General features: G+C 52.5%; 1 protein-coding gene across 2 annotated transcripts in view; it reads left to right on the top strand.

Annotated features, from left to right (window-relative positions):
• The window catches only part of RPS7 (ribosomal protein S7), an 838,959-nt gene that overhangs the window by 33,002 nt on the left and 786,679 nt on the right, over positions 1 to 19,278 (top strand). Inside the window, exon 1 of one of the 2 annotated variants that reach the window (XM_050754081.1) lies at positions 14,217 to 14,220. The exons of the other annotated variant lie outside the window; for it this stretch is intronic. The gene's annotated coding sequence lies outside the window, so the exon portion shown is untranslated. Of the gene's footprint in view, positions 1 to 14,216; positions 14,221 to 19,278 lie in introns of those variants that run through there. 2 annotated transcript variants of the gene reach the window in all.

The raw sequence follows: 19,278 nt of genomic DNA, 5'->3' as shown, positions 1-19,278 counted from the left end.
AGAAATGGTTGTCAGAGACTCAGCACCCCTGCCGTGGTCCAACAGGACCATGGTGACCCTTGGGTGCCAGAATCACTGAGGGCTATACGGGCCTGTATTAGCCTGTTCTCACACTGCTAATAAAGATCAATTATAATAATAGTTTATAAAGGAAAAGGTTGAATGAACTCACAGTTCCACATGAGTGGGGAGGCCTCTCAATCATGGTGGAAGGTGAAGGAGGAGCAAAGGCACATCTTACATGGTGGCAGGCAAGAGAGAGCATGTGCAGGGGAACTGCTCTTTATAAAACCATCAGATCTCATGAGACTTATTCACTATCAAGAGAACAGCACAAGAAAAGCCCACCTCCATTATTCGATGACCTCCCACCAGGTCCCTCCAATGACACGTGGGAATTATGCAAGCTACAATTCAAGATGAAATTTGGGTGGAGGGCACAGCCAGACCACATCAAGCCCTCTCTGCCACAAGCTCTGTGCTCTGTGGGCTCCATGGTGCAAACTCTCCCTGCCCACCTCAGCCCTCTGGCCTCCATATCTTAGTCCTGGTCATGGGTTCTTCTCTTCCATGGCCTCCTTACTTTGTCCTGGAATACTGCACATCTCACCCTAAGAGCACTGGTCCTACAAGTGCTTGTAGTTTAAACTTTCCTTCTGGCTTATGGCTTCCAGACCTAGAGATCAGCCCCAAACTCTGCCCTAACATTTAAAGCAGCCTGTTCATTGCTTGTTAGTCAGCTGGGTGTCCCGCAGGACTTTAAATTTACATCCAAAACTAAACTCATTCTTCCTCCAAATCAGCTTCTCTCATTACCTTCCAGTCGCCTGAGCCCAAGCCTGGAGCCAGCACAATCTCTGTGTCCTCCCTTCGCATCCTCTCATCCCCTCCATCCCTCACACGTTCGTTAAGTCCCACATCCAGCTGATTTTAACCCCCATATATGTCTTGCCTCCTTTGTCTTCCTAAGCCGACCACCAATGGCCTGGTTCAGAAGTCTGTCACACCCAGGCAGACTGTCTCGAGAGCCACATGGTCTTCCCACATCCAGTTCCACCTGCTTAGGTCCCCTCTGCACACAGCAGCCAGGGTGGGCTGCTGATACCGTAGTCTCTGCAGATCTCTTGTTGACAAAGCACCAGCTCCGTTCACATCATGCACAAGGTGAACCATAACCTACCTTCCTCCTTCCCTCCTTCCCTCCTTCCTTCCTTCCTGGATCACAGAACCCTGGAGTGGACTGCTTTCCATCCACTTGAGCCTCTGCTCCTGCCACACCCACCCTGCTGCTCATTCCCTGGTCACCAGGAGTCTCAGGACCCCTGCCTCCTGCTTGCACAGGCTCCTCTCCCTTGGTCACCACCCCTGACTCCCTTCCCACCCTGGCTTATCCTCCCTGACTTTCACACCTGGCACCTCAGGCGTCTCACTCTGCACCCTCCGAGACTTCACACCCTGCTCTCTCCCAGCCTTCACACCCAGCACTTCCCCAGGCTTCACACCCTGCACCTTCCCAGAGTTCACACCCAACACTTCCCCAGGCTTCACACCCTACACTCTCCCAGGCTTCACACCCTGCACCCTCCCAGGCTTCACACCCTGTACCCTCCCAGGTTTCACACCCTGCACCCTCCCAGGATTCATGCCCTGCACCCTCCCAGGCTTCACACTGTGCACCCTCCCAGGTTTCACATCTTGCACCCTCCCAGGATTCACACACTGCACCCTCCCAAGCTTCACACCCTGCACTCTCAGAGACTTCACACCCTGCACCCTTCTGAGCTTCACACCCTGCACCTCCCAGAGTTCACACCCTGCACCCTCCAAGGCTTCACACTCTACACCCACCCAGGATTCATGCCCTACACCCTCCCAGGTTTCACTCCCGGCAACCTCGCAGGATTCACACTCTACACCTTCCCAGGCTTCACATGCTGCACCTTTCCAGAGTTCACACCCAACACCTCCCCAGGATTCACACCCTGCACCCTCCCAGGCTTCACACTCTACACCATCCTAGGATTCATGCCCTACACCCTCCCAGGCTTCACACCCTGCACCCTCCCCCATCTTCACACCCTGCACTACCCCAGGCTTCACACCTGACACCCTCCCACGTGTCACACATGCACCATCCCAGGCTTCACACCCAGCACTTCCCCAGGCTTCATACCCTGCACCCTCCCAGACTTTACCCCCTATGCCCTCCCAGACTTTATACCCAGCCCCATCCCAGGTGTCACACCTGTACCCTTCCAGGCTTCACACCCTGCACCCTCCCAGGCTTCATACCCTGCACCCTCCCTGGCCCCAGAAAGCTTTTCCTGAATGGGCCAGGGGGCCTGGTGTCCTGCCAAGCTCTCATACATCTGTGCCCAGCTCGGAGGTAGAACCTGCCTAACTCACCTGTCACCTTAGGAAACACAGGGCTCTCTTTGACGACTGCGCTCTCTTAGGAGAGGCTGCATCAAAACCCACACCCATCTGTTTATCTTCAGTGCCTGGCACACCGAAGAACAAATGACGAACGTCCCATAAAGGTTTGCTGAACTCAGCCTGGAGTAAACAAGAACTCAAAGAAGGTCAAGAATTAGAGCTGTTGCCAAATCTCAATAAGTGCAACCACCACAGGGCAGTCACTAACTTTGTGACATTGATTCAGAGCCTTCTGTACTCCAGCACATAGCTGCTACAAACCACTACCTGCTCTGGGGGCTGTTATCACATACCTGCCTCCCCAGACTAGAAACTTTCTGAGATCAACACCTGCCTTATGGATCTCTGCATCTCTGCACCTCCAGGCCCCTGCCCTACACCTGGCCTAGAGCACCCGCACGTGCATGCTCACAGACTCAGAGCCACGATGACTGGTGCATCCCAAAGTTGCCGTTTCTCTTTGCATCTTCGTGCAGACAAGAGGAGGAATCACTTCCGTCATCAGTGACACTTGGTATGGGAGCTGCCCTGGGTCTATTAGCAGGATTGACATTTATGCCACCTCCCTCATGGGTGACTTGGATCAGGCACCGGCATTTCCTGAGCGGTGACCTCAGGGTTCTAATTGCCGCCACCTTCAACCCACCCCGACTCCATCACAGCCCGGCAGGTGCCATGCTCACAGCTCAGGAGTGACAGCCACGTTTGACATGGAGGCCTGGAAACTTCTCTGCGCCGCATTCCACCCGTGATTACATAATTAATATCCGACACAGTTCACTCACTGACACGCAATCTGCTGCAACTCCAGACGTTGCTACTTACGGCTCAATCTTTGCAGGATTCATTAGGTTTGGTTGTTCATAGAATCTGCTTAATTTCCAGCTATACCCTGTCCTGTTAGAAAAAAATTATAATCTGTAACAATTACACAGTTCAGTTGTTTAATGGAAAGTAGATTTGTCATAATTCTCTTGCGAAAAATGGCTTCCCCTCCAGAGAATGCATCGTGTTCCTGCAGTCCCTGCAGTGGCCCCGAGGCTCCCACGGCTCCCAGCTCTGTAGGGTCCAGCCCCACATCACTCACCGCACCCACTTTCTTCCTCCACCAGGGGAGTCTATCCCTGAACAAGCGCTGGTGGAGCATTTTATGTGGAAAGTCACTTACGATGAACATTAAACGAGCTGTGGTCAGGAAGGACTCCATGCCCAAGAAGGTTGGAGAGAGATTCAATTTTAAAAGGAAATATATATATTTAGGGTAATGCTTATCAAAGATTTACTATGCAAAGTCTCAGTATTTGGGACTCTCTGAGAGGGGAGTACAGGATGCAGTGCTGAGCAAACCTGCCTGTCTCCAGAAGCCTCTCTCCCTTTGCCTTAGGATAGCTGGTGGGATCGGCTCTGGGCATCTCTCAAGACCCGACACTGAACTCTCTCCACTCACGTTCAGAGGGAGACACAACATATAAGCAACAACGGTGCATCTTCCTCCATCATGGATGGTTCTTTTAACAAAAAGAAGTATCTCATTCATTCATTTGTACACGTGGCACTTCCTGAGCCACTTCTAAATGCCCATGGGAGATGTTTTAGGACAGGTTCTCTGGAGGCTCTCTGAAGCAGAGGTCTGTGTTCAAGCGTTTATCAAGGAAGTGCTTCCTGAGGAAGCCTGTGAGACAGCAGAGGACACAGTCGGAGGTGGAGAAGGCCAAATGCAAGGTGACCTAGGCAGAGCCCCACGAAGGGCGGCTCCAACTAAACCAGCCAGGCCCTAGCAGGCCAGGCATATGTCATTCCTCTGAGGCCTGGGATGGGCTCTTGTACCTCTGTAGGAAGGTCTGAAAGTCAGAAGCCAAAAGGAAAGTTTAAACTACAAGCACTTGGAGGACCAGTGCTCTTAGGATGAGAAACACAGTGTCCCCAGGGCATGGGGTGCAGGCTTCCAAGGGTTCTCGGCTCTGCACTGGAGAAGCAGCAGGCCCAGGAGCCCCAGAAGGTCTCTGAGAATGACCTGCAGCCCCAGTAGCAGCTGGGAGACATGGACCATGGTGGATGCCTTCACCCTGCCCTGCCTCTCTCAGCTGCTCTGCTCAGAAACTGGGTTCATCTTCTCACCCCAGTCAGTCTTCAAGTTGGCCTTAGCCCAGCATCTGGCATAGAGTAAGTAAGTGACCGGGATTTTGAGGGAATGAATGAAGGAATGAATGAATGATGATGGAATGGATAGACATGCCCATCGTGTTACACCTGTGGCAAATGCCTCCCACCGCTCCCTACTGGGAGAGGCAACAGAGCGGCTTTGCATTGGGAGCAGTCTCTGAAGGCAGACTACCAGCTGATGGCATGTTCTCATTCCCCACGTGACCTTGAGCAAGGGTCTTAGCGTCTGCGTCTGTTCTCTCACCTATGAAGGAGGCATTCGATGAGTCACCCCTGGAAAGTACTCAGAAGAGCAGACACTCAGCAGACACCAGCACAACCATCACCTCCCCCCATCCAAACGAACACAGAGCAGCTCTCACAGGCAGCCTCTGAGGCTTTCTGCTGTCACCTTCGGCTCCTCTGCCCCCATCCCCTTCCCATACACAGTGGACTTCCCCACTGGACAGCTCATGGCTTCCTGGACAAATCCTGGGTGTGCTAACAGCCCTGACCTCATGCCATACTCTTTCTGTCCTCAATTTTGAATTATTTCTGTCCCCTCTCCCTATACAGCCTCCTTCCCAAACTTGGCCCTTCCCAACTGCAACTCATCTGTTCCCCTTCCAGGTCAGCATGATCTGACCCTCTCTCATGTCACAAGTCACATTTGGATGCAACTGCTGTGCTCATCTTCTCTTCAAGTACTCCATGCCTTCCATCAAGGTGCCTCACACATTCCAGACTCAGGAATGGGGCAGCAGCAGGCAGAAGGGGTCTGTGGCTGTACATGGCATATTTGCAGGGATGGTTGTATGGGGGTGAGGGTGATCACACTGCATCCAATAACCAGCCGTGGCGTATATTTGCAGGGATGGTTGTATGGGGGTGGGGACTATCACACGCATCTAATGAAGAGCTTCCTCCATCCTCGTGGAACCACAGGAGCAGACACAAGCAAGGGACCTGTCTTAGTGACACTTTGCCAGTCTGTGAAACTCAAGCTCCAACATAACCACATTCCCACAGCTCTATGGTCATCAGAAGAACAGATTCAGTTGCTCAGCTGGGGACCTCGGAGTTGCTTGGGAGCCAATATGAACTCATTTAATTTCATTAGCCTTTCTCAGAAACTTGCAGAACATGACCAGAGTATGTCAGGACAATGCAGGCTGTGAGGGGGAGGTGGTGTTCTTGAATCCACATTGTTATTTTTGTTTTACAGACACAACCATCCATGACTCTGTTCCAGACAGGAGACAACCAAGAAACCAAATCCCTGCCCACAAGAGCACTTCCCAAAAGAAGCCGGGGGAAATTTTCCAGCCATGATCACAGCCCTAGTGAGTTCTCTGCAAGCACTGCCCCAGCGAGTTCTCTGCAGACCTGAGTGACAGGGAGGAGACGAAGCTGAACCTGCTCAGCGGCTGTGACCTGCGGGACTCTGGGTGCCTCCTCCCTCCCCGCCCCTCGGTGCAGCCTGGCTTTAGGGGAAGATATGCAAGAACACAAGCCAATGAAAGGGACAAAAATAGGAAGCCCCGCATGTGTGCTGAGGCTGCCTGGACCTTTCTGGAGACACCTCATCGGTGGCATTAAAAGAACTCACAGTGGGGCAAGATCAGGCACAAAATTCAATGTGCATTCACATTTCCACACAACATGTGAGGCCGACGTCAGGCACCAGGTCCCAGGAGCACAGAGATGAATGGGACGGTAAGGACAGGAGAAAGTGGGCCAGGCCAGGAGTGAAGGCAACAAACAAATCTGCAGACGCAAAATCTCTGTTGGTGGATGCTTTGAGAACGGGATGAACAGCTGGCAGACATGCAGAGAAGCCTCACGCTTGAGCTGAGACCTGAATCACAGAGATCCAGGGCCAGGTCCGGGAGAAAAGCCGCTACAGAGGTGAGAGTGGTGGGAGGGCATGGAGGGAGTATCTGCTTTGTTTAAGAAACAAGAAAATGACTTGGGGCTTTGTAAGTTAGGAAGAGAACTTTAGGTCTAATTTAAGGTAAAATTAAAACCTTTAAGTGCTTTAAGCAGAAAAGCAGCATGGCCTGGTTTGTGCTTTTGAGCAGCTTCCAGGCACCATGGGACAAGGGCTGTGGGGAGACACAGTGCGAAAGAAGAAAGCGGGAAGTCTTTGGGGGAGGGCTCGGTCAGACGGTGGAGGGCAGTCCCTGGAGGGCTCGGTCAGACGGTGGAGGGCAGTCCCTGGAGGGCTCGGTCAGACGGTGGAGGGCAGTCCCTGGAGGGCTCGGTCAGACGGTGGAGGGCAGTCCCTGGAGGGCTCGGTCAAACGGTGGAGGGCAGTCCCTGGAGGGCTCGGTCAGACGGTGGAGGGCAGTCCCGGGGGCTCCGTCAGACAGCGGCAATGGTGGTTTAGGCAAAAGGTGGCTGTGGAGATAGAAGATGAGAGGATGACTTAGAATACTGGGGGCAGGTGTGACAGGAATGGCGGATGCATTTTAACCTGAGGGTGACAAGTTTTCAGTTCACACAGCTGAGAGGATGCTGAGACCTGTTAGAGCTGAGGAAGCATACGGAGGAGAGGAAATTTTGTTTATGTCGGGGAGCGGGAGGAAAGATCCACTGAAGCCTGACAGCCACTCATCCATTTTCAGGACAGTGTAAGAGGCAGCATGGCCTGGTGTGTGTGACTGGGAGCAAACAGCAGCTCCAGGCTCTACTCTGCCCCTCGGTGGAAGACCCTGAGCAACTGCCCAATGTGTGTGCTCGGTGGCCCTGTCTGGGGAGGTGCATCCCACGCAGAAGCTCAGTGGCCCTGTCTGGGGTGGTGCATCCCACGTAGATGCTCGGTGGCCCTGTCTGGGGTGGCGCATCCCACGCAGGAGCTCAGTGGCCCTGTCTGGAGTGGTGCATCCCACACAGATGCTCAGTGGCCCTGTCTGGGGTGGCACATCCCACGCAGAAGCTCAGTGGCCCTGTCTCGGTGGTGCATCCCACGCAGAGATGACACTCCTCTTCCATGAGATCACCGTCAGTGCCTGAAACATCACAGTTCAATAGTTGAGTGCAGTATAGAGTGGAAACATTGAGGCAGAGCTCAAGCTTCATAAGTGGGTTGCATTCATCACGTTTTACACAAAGACTCGCACTGGAGACCTTTGATTGGGATGAGAAGGGCGATGTGGCTCCACTAAGGAGAAGCTTCCTGTGAGAAGCAACGAGGCATCAGGAAGGGGAAAAATGCACGGATTGCAGTGGAACTCAACAGCTAAGGAGACAGGGAGGAAAGAGCCATGAAACCACGAGGAGATGGACTGATTCAGCAAATGGCACGGAGAGAGTCATCTAAATGGGAAAAAGCCAAATTACAGTTGTACTTCATACCAAAAATTAAATTCCAATAAATTAAATAGAAAAATATAGAAGCAAAATATGGCCGGGCGCAGTGGCTCACACCTGTAATCCCAGCACTTTGGGAGGCTGAGGAGGGCAGATCACTTGAGGTCAGCAGTTCGAGACCAGCCTGGCCAACATGGCGAAAACCCATCTCTACTAAACATATAAAAATTAGCCAGGTGTGGTGGCGCGCACCTGTAGTTCCAGCTACGTGGGAGGCTGAGGCAGGAAACTTGCTTGAACACCTGAGGAGGAGGCTGCAGCGAGCCAAGATTGCACCACTGCACTCCATCCAGCCTGGGCAACAGAGCAAGACTCCATCTCAAAATAAATAAATAAATAAATAAATAAATAAATAAATAAATAAAAATTCAGGTAGTTTCCGTGTGTCTCCTAAACAGCCTGTGAGGTAAAGAGTGAGGTAAGAGGGTAGAGTTCAGGGATCAGATAAATTTAAGGTCAATTCTAGGACCCAGCATACATGGTGTTAGACAAGTTACTTAACCTCTTCAGGTCTTGGTTTTGCCGCAAAAATAAAAAGAAGAAATTCCACGAAGACTAAATTTGACAGTGCGTGCATAGCATCCAGCCTAGCAGATGACAAGTACCACATTATGTGAGCTAGTTTACCGTATTCATGTGTATTTTATAAAAATTTTCAATAATAGCAAAAAATGCATTTTTTTTCTTTTACTGGCAATGCTTAGACCTTCAAAACATTCTGCTTCTCAGAATGTTCATTGAATTGCAGTCAACCAAACTTCTATGCACCCTAATTTCACTTCAGGATCCCCCAGAAGCAGGCCCCCTCATGACCAGGGTGCTTTGGAGGCCTGCATGGTGGGTGTACACAGCAGACATGAGTTCTGGGTTCCAATCCCGGCTTGGCATGAACACAGAGGATGTCCCAGGATGCACAGCTTGGTCACAGGAGTGATAAGAGCCAGCTCTGACGATGGCCCGTGACCGGCCCATGCACCGGGATATACAGAGGACACAAAGCTGATCCCCATCACAGCCCGTGATCTCTGTTTTGCAGATGAGGAAGCCGAGATTAAATTAGGTGACTTATGCAGAGTTGGAATTCAGGATGTGGCAGAGCTGAGGCTTGAGTCAGTGAGATCGGCCAGGCTCTGCAAGGAGTTCTCTTCAGTTTGACACATTCAGCTTTCATCTGTCTGTGGAACTCACACTCTGGCAGGCACAGTGCCAGATGACATGGCAGCTCCCTCACAGAGCCCGGACTCCAGCAAGAGACAGGCAGCTCGGCCAGCGCCATCCGGACGTTTGATAAGTGACAAGGGACAGTCAGGGAAGGCTCAGCAGTAAGAATGGAAACAGAGTAGCGAGGTTCAGGGAAGACTTCCTTTCTAAGAGGATGTTTCTGAAAACCTAAGAGTCTTTACAAAATTGAATAGTGCATGCAAAGGGCCCTTGAAACCATATACCTTCCTCAGCTTCCTCAGGTGCAGGACACAGGAACACAGACCTCCAAGGTATGTGCCTGAGGCTAGGACCAAGCTGAAAATAAAACGAATCAGAATCCACTCAGGGTGAATGTGAGATCTCTCCTCTCACGACTCTGACGAGCAGTTGTCAAGGGGCGAAAAGAAAAACTCCACGAGCACTTAATTCCCCAGCTGGGAGCCCTGGGGACACACCGCAGGCAGCAGTGGGAACGGGCCTGCCCAGGCCCTCCTGCCGCCACCCTAACCCTTTAAATTAGAAAGAAAGCGTGTAGCCTGAGAGGAACGGCAATTGCCCCAGTCTCTGAGCCTCCAGAATACTCAGACTTGCAGGCCGGCATCAGCATCCGTGCTGGGATCCTCAGGCAGATTTCAGAGTCTCCGTGTGAAGCAGGAAGCCAGAGGGAGGTGGCTCGCAAGTCCCCACTGAGGCCCCAGATGATGACCTGGGCCTTAACCTGTTTTCCAAATTCCATTTGTGGGAGTTCCAGTGAGCGACTCTCTCTCTTACGGGGGTAACTTATCAGCCTCCCATCCTCCTGTGACAGTTCCAGGGTTTCAGAGCTGCCTCCCGCTGCTGACCCGAACTGCCCACATAATCTCCCAACAGGAGTGACCTTATTTAGGTGATAGAATCTTATAACTTAAATAACTGGAGGATGGCCTATCTGAACATGACAGATAGCATATTTTCTGTCAACTACACCATGAACCAGTTTTCTACCCATTTTTTTTTTAGATCAGAAATAAATGGAAAATAGAAGATCTTCTAAGATATTCCTATAAGTGGTGACTGAGCGTCTACTCCATTGGAGGCACAGCGGCTTCTGAGTGCTGTCCGAGGGTGCAGGAGCCCATGACCTACAGGAGAAGGAAACTCAGGGCAGAACCAACACAGTACATGGTACAGGGCGCTCCCAGGTCTGGAGAGAGGCCCAGCGCAACCCTGACTCGTGAAGAGAATGAGAAATCTCATTCCTGACCAGAGAATCAGGACAGGCCCGCAGCAGGCACTCACGGCCCTGTGACAACTGTCCTCTGGAATTACGTGAACTCAACTGAATTTCCTGGAAGTCTCACCTCCGGAAGAGCGCGACGATCTCCGGCCAGTTAATGAAGAACACGCCCTTACATTTGCAGATGTCTAAAGAAAATGTGCTTGGGAAACAACTTGCATCTGAAACCCAAATCTCATGAAAACTCACAGGGCCTCTTGTTAACGGTCCCCACAGGAAATCAAAGGCTCTTTTCACCGAACAACTTGTTTTTGGGCTGCCACCACATTGTCACGCTGTTGGACTAGCACACCCCCATGGAAGCAAAGAATAAACAGTGATCTTCTGGTCTGAATGTAACGACCTTGCGCCTGGGTTACTGAGACGACGCCAAGTTCCAGCTGGTGCTCACAGGCGGGGAAGGGCTCTGCACTGGGACAGGTCTCCTACAAGCGGCTTGGGAGGAATTAAAATGACCCCGAGAAGTACAGTGTGGAAGAGCTGACTGAGGACAGGTTTTCAGGAGGCTCACTGGCTCCTCATGCTTCCAGAGGACGAAGCGTTTGTTTTGTGGCATTTGTGTGCCCGGGGAAGGACATGGATCATTTCCACCCAGAGCACAGCTGGCAGGAGCCTTTCCCTTTCCCGGGTTTGGGTGCAAAGAGGCTCCTCCTTGCTTAGAGGAACCATCTTTGCAGCCCCAACTCCTCTCCCACATGCTCGGAACAGGCCTCCTCTTCACACTGCGGGTACCCAGCCACCACCCCGGGGCTCCCTCGAGGAGTTCTGTCTTTCCTCTCTCTTCTCGCTGTGAACAAACATGACCTGACCATGAATTTCTAGCCAGACTCGCCTGCTCCTGAAGACTTTGCTGGCAAAAGCAGCCCTCAGGATTCACTCTGCCCAGAACCTGGAGCGCTCAAGCCCTGCCTTTCTGGCTGTACGTGCCAGGTGCAGCCACCTCTGCCTCATGGCATCGAGAGATGTCCTGTGCTTCCTGTCTGATTCCGGCTGCCAGACCAGCTGGAACATCATCTCCTGATAAGACTCCCAGCCCCTACACCCTGCAACACAGCGCCCCGTCCTTCCTGCCACACAGCGCCCCGTCCTTCCTGCCACACAGCGCCCCGTCCTTCCTGCCACACAGCGCGCCGTCCTTCCTGCCACACAGCGCCCCGTCCTTCCTGCAACACAGCGCCCCGTCCTTCCTGCCACACAGCGCCCCGTCCTTCCTGCCACACAGCGTCCCTACACCCTGCAACACAGCGCCCCGTCCTTCCTGCAACACAGCGCCCCGTCCTTCCTGCCACACAGCGCCCCTACACCCTGCAACACAGCGCCCCGTCCTTCCTGCCACACAGCGCCCCGCCCTTCCTCCTCCCTGGATTCTGCAGCTCAGCTCTCCTGTGTTGCATCTCACACCATGAGTCACGACATAACGTGACCCACATTCATTCATCTCCTGGAGCACAGGGAGCTTGTCCTGCTCTCTGGGGGCTGCCCTGTGTGCCTGATACACAGCAGATTCTCAGTAAATGCCAGCGAGCCCATGCTGATGGAAGAACCTTTGCATTCGAGCAGCAGCAGCAAGTCACAGTCCACACACCTTAGTTAGAAGCCCTGTGTGTTCCTGGAGTGTGAAAGGGATGGAAATGCACCATCTGAGGGTCATGGCAGGATCCACGAGTGGGAAGTGCCTGCAGCTCGGGCCTGTGAGGGAAGAGCCACGCCTCCCACAGGGCTTCCGTAAGAAACACACAAGGGTGAGCCGAGCCCATCCCACGAGCCTGGTGTTTCATGGACCCAGAGGAGATCGAGTTGTAAGCATGTGGTTTGCTGGAGTCGCGGTGACCAGAAGAACACTCATCTTTCAACAGTCATGAAGATTTTCCCCAAACTCACCGAGTCCCGGAGTTTTTCTACACGACCATGGACACCACTTAAAGTCTCTGACATTTTCTACCTAAAAGATAAAATTAAGAGGCGATGGAGGGGTGGACCGTGTTACCACGTGGCCAGTTCCCCAGTGCCTTGCCCTGCCCATGAGAGGGGAGCACTTCCCTGCACCGGGGACCCTGAGCTCAGCCATGGCTGCGCTTGCACAGATGGGACCGAAGCAAATACACCCCAGGCTGCATCCCAGCCGTGGTGTGGCTGAGCCTGTTGTCCAGTGCTCCCCCACGGAAAACACACACGGGGCTGAGCCCAGAGTCCAGAGCAGAGGCGCCAGAACCTGCGGAAACCCCAAATGGTGCTAGATCCGTGTTGGGCGGCTCCCGAGCGTGAGCACCGCCACGAGGGAGCAGAGCACAGGGAGAGCTAAGGTTTGGCATCTGGCAGTGAACCCGGAGGAGGCCCGCAGAGCAGACATAAGGCGTCACATCTGGGGGCAGGCGCGCCGTGACTCACTGACTCGCAGCAATGCCCCTGGCTGCGGAACTCCCAGAAGCACAGCCGTGTGGACACGGCAGACCTAGGTGCAAGCCACCGTCTTTGCAACGGCCAGAGTAAATGCTGACAATTAAGTTCACACATTTAACCAAACAGGATCCAAGATAAGTCACTCATCTCAAAGACTAGGATCTATTCATCTGAGAGCCCTGTCTCTGTCTGATCATTAGACCAACTGGCCCCTTCATGCTTCCAGAAGACGGTGCAGTCAGAGATGCCATCTTCAGGTCCTGTGTAGGTGGCCGAGTCTGCCTGCCCCTCTCTTCCCTTCTCCCGCAAGGGCTGTGAGCAGCAGGACCTAGTCATCGTGCTGCACTTTGCAGAGCGCTCCGGCTCCAGGTGGGGAACACAGCGGGGCGGGCACGCCGCTCAGCATCAGGCTCACACTCGGGTGGGCTTCTGAGGCCATCCCCAGGAGTGGACAGGTGGCATGAGAGGTGGCGCCAGAGACCAGCAGCCTCAGACTCTCAGATACACCCCGTGAGGCCAGGGTGTGACTCCAGCCTCGCTGCCACTGGCCAGTCATGTTAGACGTCACCACACAGCATCTTTCTCTGTTACACTTTGTCACATGATGTGCTGATTGGACTCCAAACAACGGCTGATTTGTAATGGAAACCCTCTTGTATTTTTAGATGAAATAATATTAATTTGGACAGTGAGCATCTGATCAGAATTCCTTGTAAATATTTACATCAAGTGCCTGGGGAAGAAAGAGACCTGGTCAATTGTAATTAATCATTGATAATTCATTACTTACAGTGTCCAGCACAGCTGGGGCTCCACTGGGCTCAGGAACCTAAAAGCCTGCAGACTCCAAACCGAACCTAACGTGGTGAAGGTGGCATCACCTTGAGTGCTGCCCAACAATGACAAAAGGGAGCAGGGGTGGGCACAGCCTCCCGTGCCAGTCACCCTTATGGGTGTGATTCATTCTGAGACACCACAGGGTCCAGGACCCAGAGGGGAGCAGTGGGTCAGGACGCAGTTGCCAGGATGACCCTAGAGACCTCGCCTCGTGCTGAGTCCCTGGAAGGGGGGCTTCTCCAGGGACCTCCGTCCTCTCTGCCCCTGTCTGAGGAGCTGGGGCAGAAACAGGGCTGAGCATCCTCATCTTCCGTGCAGAGGAATCTAATTTACTAATGCAGGAGTGGTTGGCCTGAGAGGAAGAGCACAGTGGCTGCAAGGGCCTGGATGGACACGGACAGCGGAACTGACAGGGGCAGAGGAAAGAAACCTGCAGCCACTTAGCAGGAGGATGCAGGCCACACTCCATGGGAGAGAGCCTCAGGGATCAGCAGCCACTCAGGCGGGAGGACACAGGCCACCGTCCACGGAGGAGAGCGTCAGGGATCAGGGGGTGCCTGGAGAAGTCTGGGAAGAGGAGGGAAACATGGCTGGTGCCTTGGGCATGGGGAACAATGGTTGGAAGGTGGAAGACAGAGCTTGTTTCAGGGAATGCAATCGAAAACCTGGAAGGCAAACCAAAACCTTTCCTCCTCCCTGTCCTCGCTCAGCCGTGTTCCTGCTGCCCTCCTGGCACTCATAGCACCCACGACCTCTATCCATCCTCCCACCGCTGCCGTGCTTAAACGGCACCACCTCCTGCCTGCAATCCCATGACAGCCCTTGGACGGCTCCCAGCTCCAGCGTCTCCTCCCTCAGTCCCGTGGTGTCACCGCCACTCATCCAGAGTGCCCATCTGATCACTGCTCACTTTAAAAACTCTTCAGTGGCTTCCCATTTCCTTTCATGAAAAAGGCAGACTCCCAGCCAGGCTCACCATGGAAGTCACCTGACATTGCTCCTCTCTCTGGCTTGAAGGCCTCAGTTCTTGTCACCAGGACCACCTCCTGGCCGCTCACCAAAGCACACCTCGTACACGGCCATCCCCGCAATTGGCAGATTTGGTTCCTACAAATCTACCTACTTGTAAAATCCACTCGTAGCCTCCGTTTGAGGTGCACTTGCACCCGTTTGTGGACATGAACAGAGCAGGATTAATACTTGAGTTGCCTGAGGCACAGCTTCCTTTCTCATCCTTCTTACTTCAGCTCTCAGACTGTAACAAGGGTTCTTTCCGAGGTATAGTTAGTGACGTGTTTTTTGCATTTCTGTGGGTGATTTCACAGTTTAAAATGGCCTGCAGGTGCGGTCTCTAGTGCTGTCTAGGGATCCTGAGGGCAAGAGGCCATGACGTGCCTCATGCAGAAAATATGGTTAGAGTTACCATGTGCAGGCATGAGGCACGGTGCTAGCGGCCAGGCTGCCCCGCTGATGAGTGAAGAGCACGTATTACACAGGCATCTTTAAACAGGAACACACATCACACTATGTCATGTGCTGGTCATTGATGAAAGGGTTGTGACCAGAATCTTGCAGGAATCTAACTGTGATGGTTAATTTTCTGTGTCGAGTTGGCTGAGCCACGGTGCCCAGGTATTTGGTCAAACATTACTCTGAGTGTTTCTGTGAGGGTGTTCTTGGATGCAATTAAGATTTAAGCCAGCAGACTCTGAGTAAAGCAGACCCTCCCTGCCATGCATGGGCCTCATCCAGGCTGCTGAAGGCCTAAAAGAACAAGGACGGAGGCCCCAGAGCTGGGGGTTCTCCTGCAGATGCTCTCCGCCCCAAACGGAAGTACCAGCTCTTCCGCCGGCCTACCCTGGGCACTTTGGACTTGCCAGCCCCCATAATCTCATGAGCCAATTTCTTAAAATCTCTGTCCATACACACACACACAAACACACACACACACACTTTTGTTTCTGCTTCTCTGGAGAACGCTGACTGATAAACTTCCTGTATTTCCCCTGAGAGCAAAGGTTCAGGAGTCACTAATTGGTGTTTGTGACGACTTTACAGAACAGAACCTCCTCGAGTGACAGGAACAGCTGCCTTGGACTCCCTCGAGTGACCAGAAGGGCTGCCTTGGATTCCCTATACTGACTGGAAGGGCTGCCTTGTGCTCCCTTGAGTGACAGGAGTGGCTGCCTTGTGATCCCTCAGTGACCGGAAGGGCTGCCTTCCCCACCTGCGACTACGACTCATGTCCTGAGGTTTTCCTGAGACCGTCTGCACCCCCCACCTCATGAAGGCATCTCTCTGCCTCCCTAGACTTCTCCCTCGTGCCCCCCAGTACCTGGTCTCACCCCTCTTCTCACACCTGGTGCAGAAATGGCATGCAGTGTTTGTGGAGCTGCCCTCTCACCTTTGGCACAGGGCCAGCTGTGTTCCTGGCACACAGGAGATGCCAAATGCCATTTGACATCGGAGCCATCGATGAGAGCTCCCACTTGGGCAGGCAAGGGCTCCAGATTTGGAATCATAGCCTTTTCCACGGTCAATGGAGGCACAGCCCGTGGTGCAGGTGTGCATGGAGGACACCCAATGATCCTTCTACAGAAACGCCCGACACACCGGGATGGTGTGGGCAGCTCCTGCACTCAGTCTCTTCCCCTCGAGGACTTAATGGCTACAGCTAAAGCAGAGGCCTGCTGGGGGTAGCAGGGGGAGACGGGCAGTGCGGTGGCCTCCCGGGAGCACTTGGCTCTTCCAGTTGGTAGGGTCTGAAGGAGGGGGGCTCAGGGAAGCTCTGTTTCTGTGGGCTCTGCACCAGAAGACATTTGAAACTGACCAGTGTGCATGCGAAAGTAGCCAAAGACTCAGCGCATTAAGGAGGACCCTGGCGTGGGGTTGGCAGGGAGTGCATATGGGCAGCCTCCCACCAGGTGGTCTGGGAGCGTCCTGGCCTCAGGCGGCGCCTGCACTCTCCCTCCTCTGCTTATCCGTCTTGCCATGGAGCCCTAGCAGAGAGAGAGCTGGTGGCATTTTGTATTACTCTGGAGAAAATATCTAGAATCAGCGAGTTGTGAAAGCTTCAAGGAAAGTGAGATAGCAGTTAAGTGAGAACGTCAAGGAAGCATATTTGTGTTCAATAGCTCATTAAAAACGGCAAAGCTCTTCCACAGTTCCAGCTGTCCCCATGCAGCTGTGTGTCTGGAGTGGTGGTGAGCGTCCCCACAGTGGGGAGGTGCAGGGACGGATGGGGCTTCAGGGACTCGCTGGAGAGGAGATTGCTAAGTTCCTGGAGGCCTTTCCAATCTCGAGGGCCCCAGAAGGGACCTGAGTGGTTTCCCGACTTGAGAACCATCCACATCAGCCCAACTTCCTGCACAGTGTCTGCACCGGTGCGCACCTTAGAGGGGAGCTGCGCCATCAGATGAGCCAGGACCCTAGCGGAGGGAGGGGGTGCCGGCAGGGCTCCCATGGCACCTGCTGCCGGTGGCTGAGGGGAACATGGCAGGGCACCAGCCTCGCCCACCCCGGCAGAGAACCCCTTGCACAGAGAACACAAACAAACAATACAACCACAGCTGGAATCCCATGCACAGCTCATGATTCACCTTCCCGCTCACTGCAGTCCACTGGCTTCAACCTTCTGTTGACACTGATGACAATTTTACATGGACGGTAGCCAGGTCTGACAGAGTTAAAAGCGAGAAATTTGCTGTCCCAACACTTAGGCTCAAATACTGGGCTGAGAACTTAAGGACTACTTGAATGCATGTGACTCAATTTTTTCTCTGTACCTCAGTTTCCCTCTGTCAGATACATGGATGTGGGGTTGGCTGTGAGGCAAAATGAACTCCTACTTTGCACCACAAAGCTCTGGGCAGCTCTCCACTCATTAATGGTGCCAGGAAACGTGGAACCACGCTGCCTGCCAGCAGAGCATGTCCACAGGAGCCTTGCAGTGCTCTGTGGGTCCACCCCACCTGAACATGCACAGGGCTTTCCTTTCTGCCACGATCTCCATCCACTGTGGCAGGTGCAATCACATTTTCACATGGTGACCAGCATGTGTCATTCACCGAATTGGCTCAAATCACATGTGATCAAAAGAACAATTATGTTGAGAGTTATTTTTTAGCATCCTGTTCTTTGACACTTTTGAGGAGATCAAATGTCAGAGACTTTTTTTCCTTTTTGCATTTGCTCAATGCATTATCTCTAAGGCTAAGTGGGTTTTGAAAAAAAATCTTAAGAGCATCCTATCCATTTTTTAAAAATTTTTCCTCTGTCAATGAATGAGATCCAAAATGGGGGTGTGACTCATCTTCAAGCTGTGGCATTCATGGCAATGCTTTCTGATGTCACAGTGGATAACTCCACTAGAAATAACCAACTTCTGAATGATATTGGCAAAAATAAAAATCATAAAGATGAGCAAGGTCATTGATTTAAGACATGAATAGCTATTGTCAACATAAACACCAAATAGTCTTCAATGATGTACAATTAAAACTCCACTCGGCTCTGATCAGTTTTAACAAGTGGGCGTACTCTGCAGAGAGGCAGCCCAGAGAAAATTCTCATCCCGGAGAAGCCGAGCTTCAGGCTGGCCATCTACCTGCATCTTTCACGAAGAACACGACTTCGGAAGTATCACTTGACCACTCTGAGCCTGCTTCCTTCCTGAAAAAATGGGCTTAGGGACATCTGGAGAGGTGGTTGAGCACTAAGGATTCAGTAAAGGTAGGGTAGCTGTGACTGGCACATTCTGGCTCACACAGTAATTATCAATACTCTTCCCCACGCCACATGCAGAGCAATCCTTACAGAAATAAAGTGACTATATCCATTGCTTTAGAGCCCCAAAGAAGAGAAAGGTCCTCTGCATACTGACAGCAACCTGAGCCTTCCAGCAGTCCACAACCAGGACACCAGCAAAAATGAAGGGGCCTCCCAGGTCCTGCACTGGACGGAGCTTCACCCGAACCACCTGCATAAGAACGAGCAGCTCAGAGGCACCGGCACATCTCGATGAGTGCAGCAGATGGAAGCATCATGCCCAGGTTCCAGCACTAGTTCTACCACTAACTAGCTGAAAACCTTGGGCAGTTTACTTAACTATGCCTGTGCCTGAATATTCTCAAAGGATTGTGAAAGCGTTAAGTAAATGTATACATGGGAAGCATTTAGAACACAGTCTAAGTGCTCAATTAAAATCAGCCATTCCTTTAGATCAAGAGTCAGTAAACTACAACCCCGTCTATTCACGTAAATAAAGTTTTATTGGAAGACAGTTTTCTCATTCATTTACTTGTTGTCAATTGCAGTTTTCATGAAGGCTTGAGCAACTAAAATGGACCATGCACTGCGCAAGCCTAGAATATTTACAGTCTAGCCCCTTACTGGAAAAGCTGACCCTGTTCTACGTTTACCACACTATTCATTTCCATTCACAGGAATAACTCAGGATGTCTGGATGTGGCCATGAGCTTGTCTCTTTTAGGTCTGCTAGTACACAGGCAGCCTAAGGAGACATCTGGCCATCCCAACCTCAGGGCAGGAACCCACACAGATCTTTGTACCATGTGCCGGGGGGCAGGCTGCTGACCGTCCCCATGTGGCTG

The sequence above is a fragment of the Macaca thibetana genome, chromosome 13 (genome assembly GCF_024542745.1).
Source record: "Macaca thibetana thibetana isolate TM-01 chromosome 13, ASM2454274v1, whole genome shotgun sequence".
NCBI lineage: Eukaryota > Metazoa > Chordata > Mammalia > Primates > Cercopithecidae > Macaca > Macaca thibetana.
Note: the sequence above shows the minus strand (reverse complement) of the source record. Positions and strands in the feature narration are given on the sequence as shown.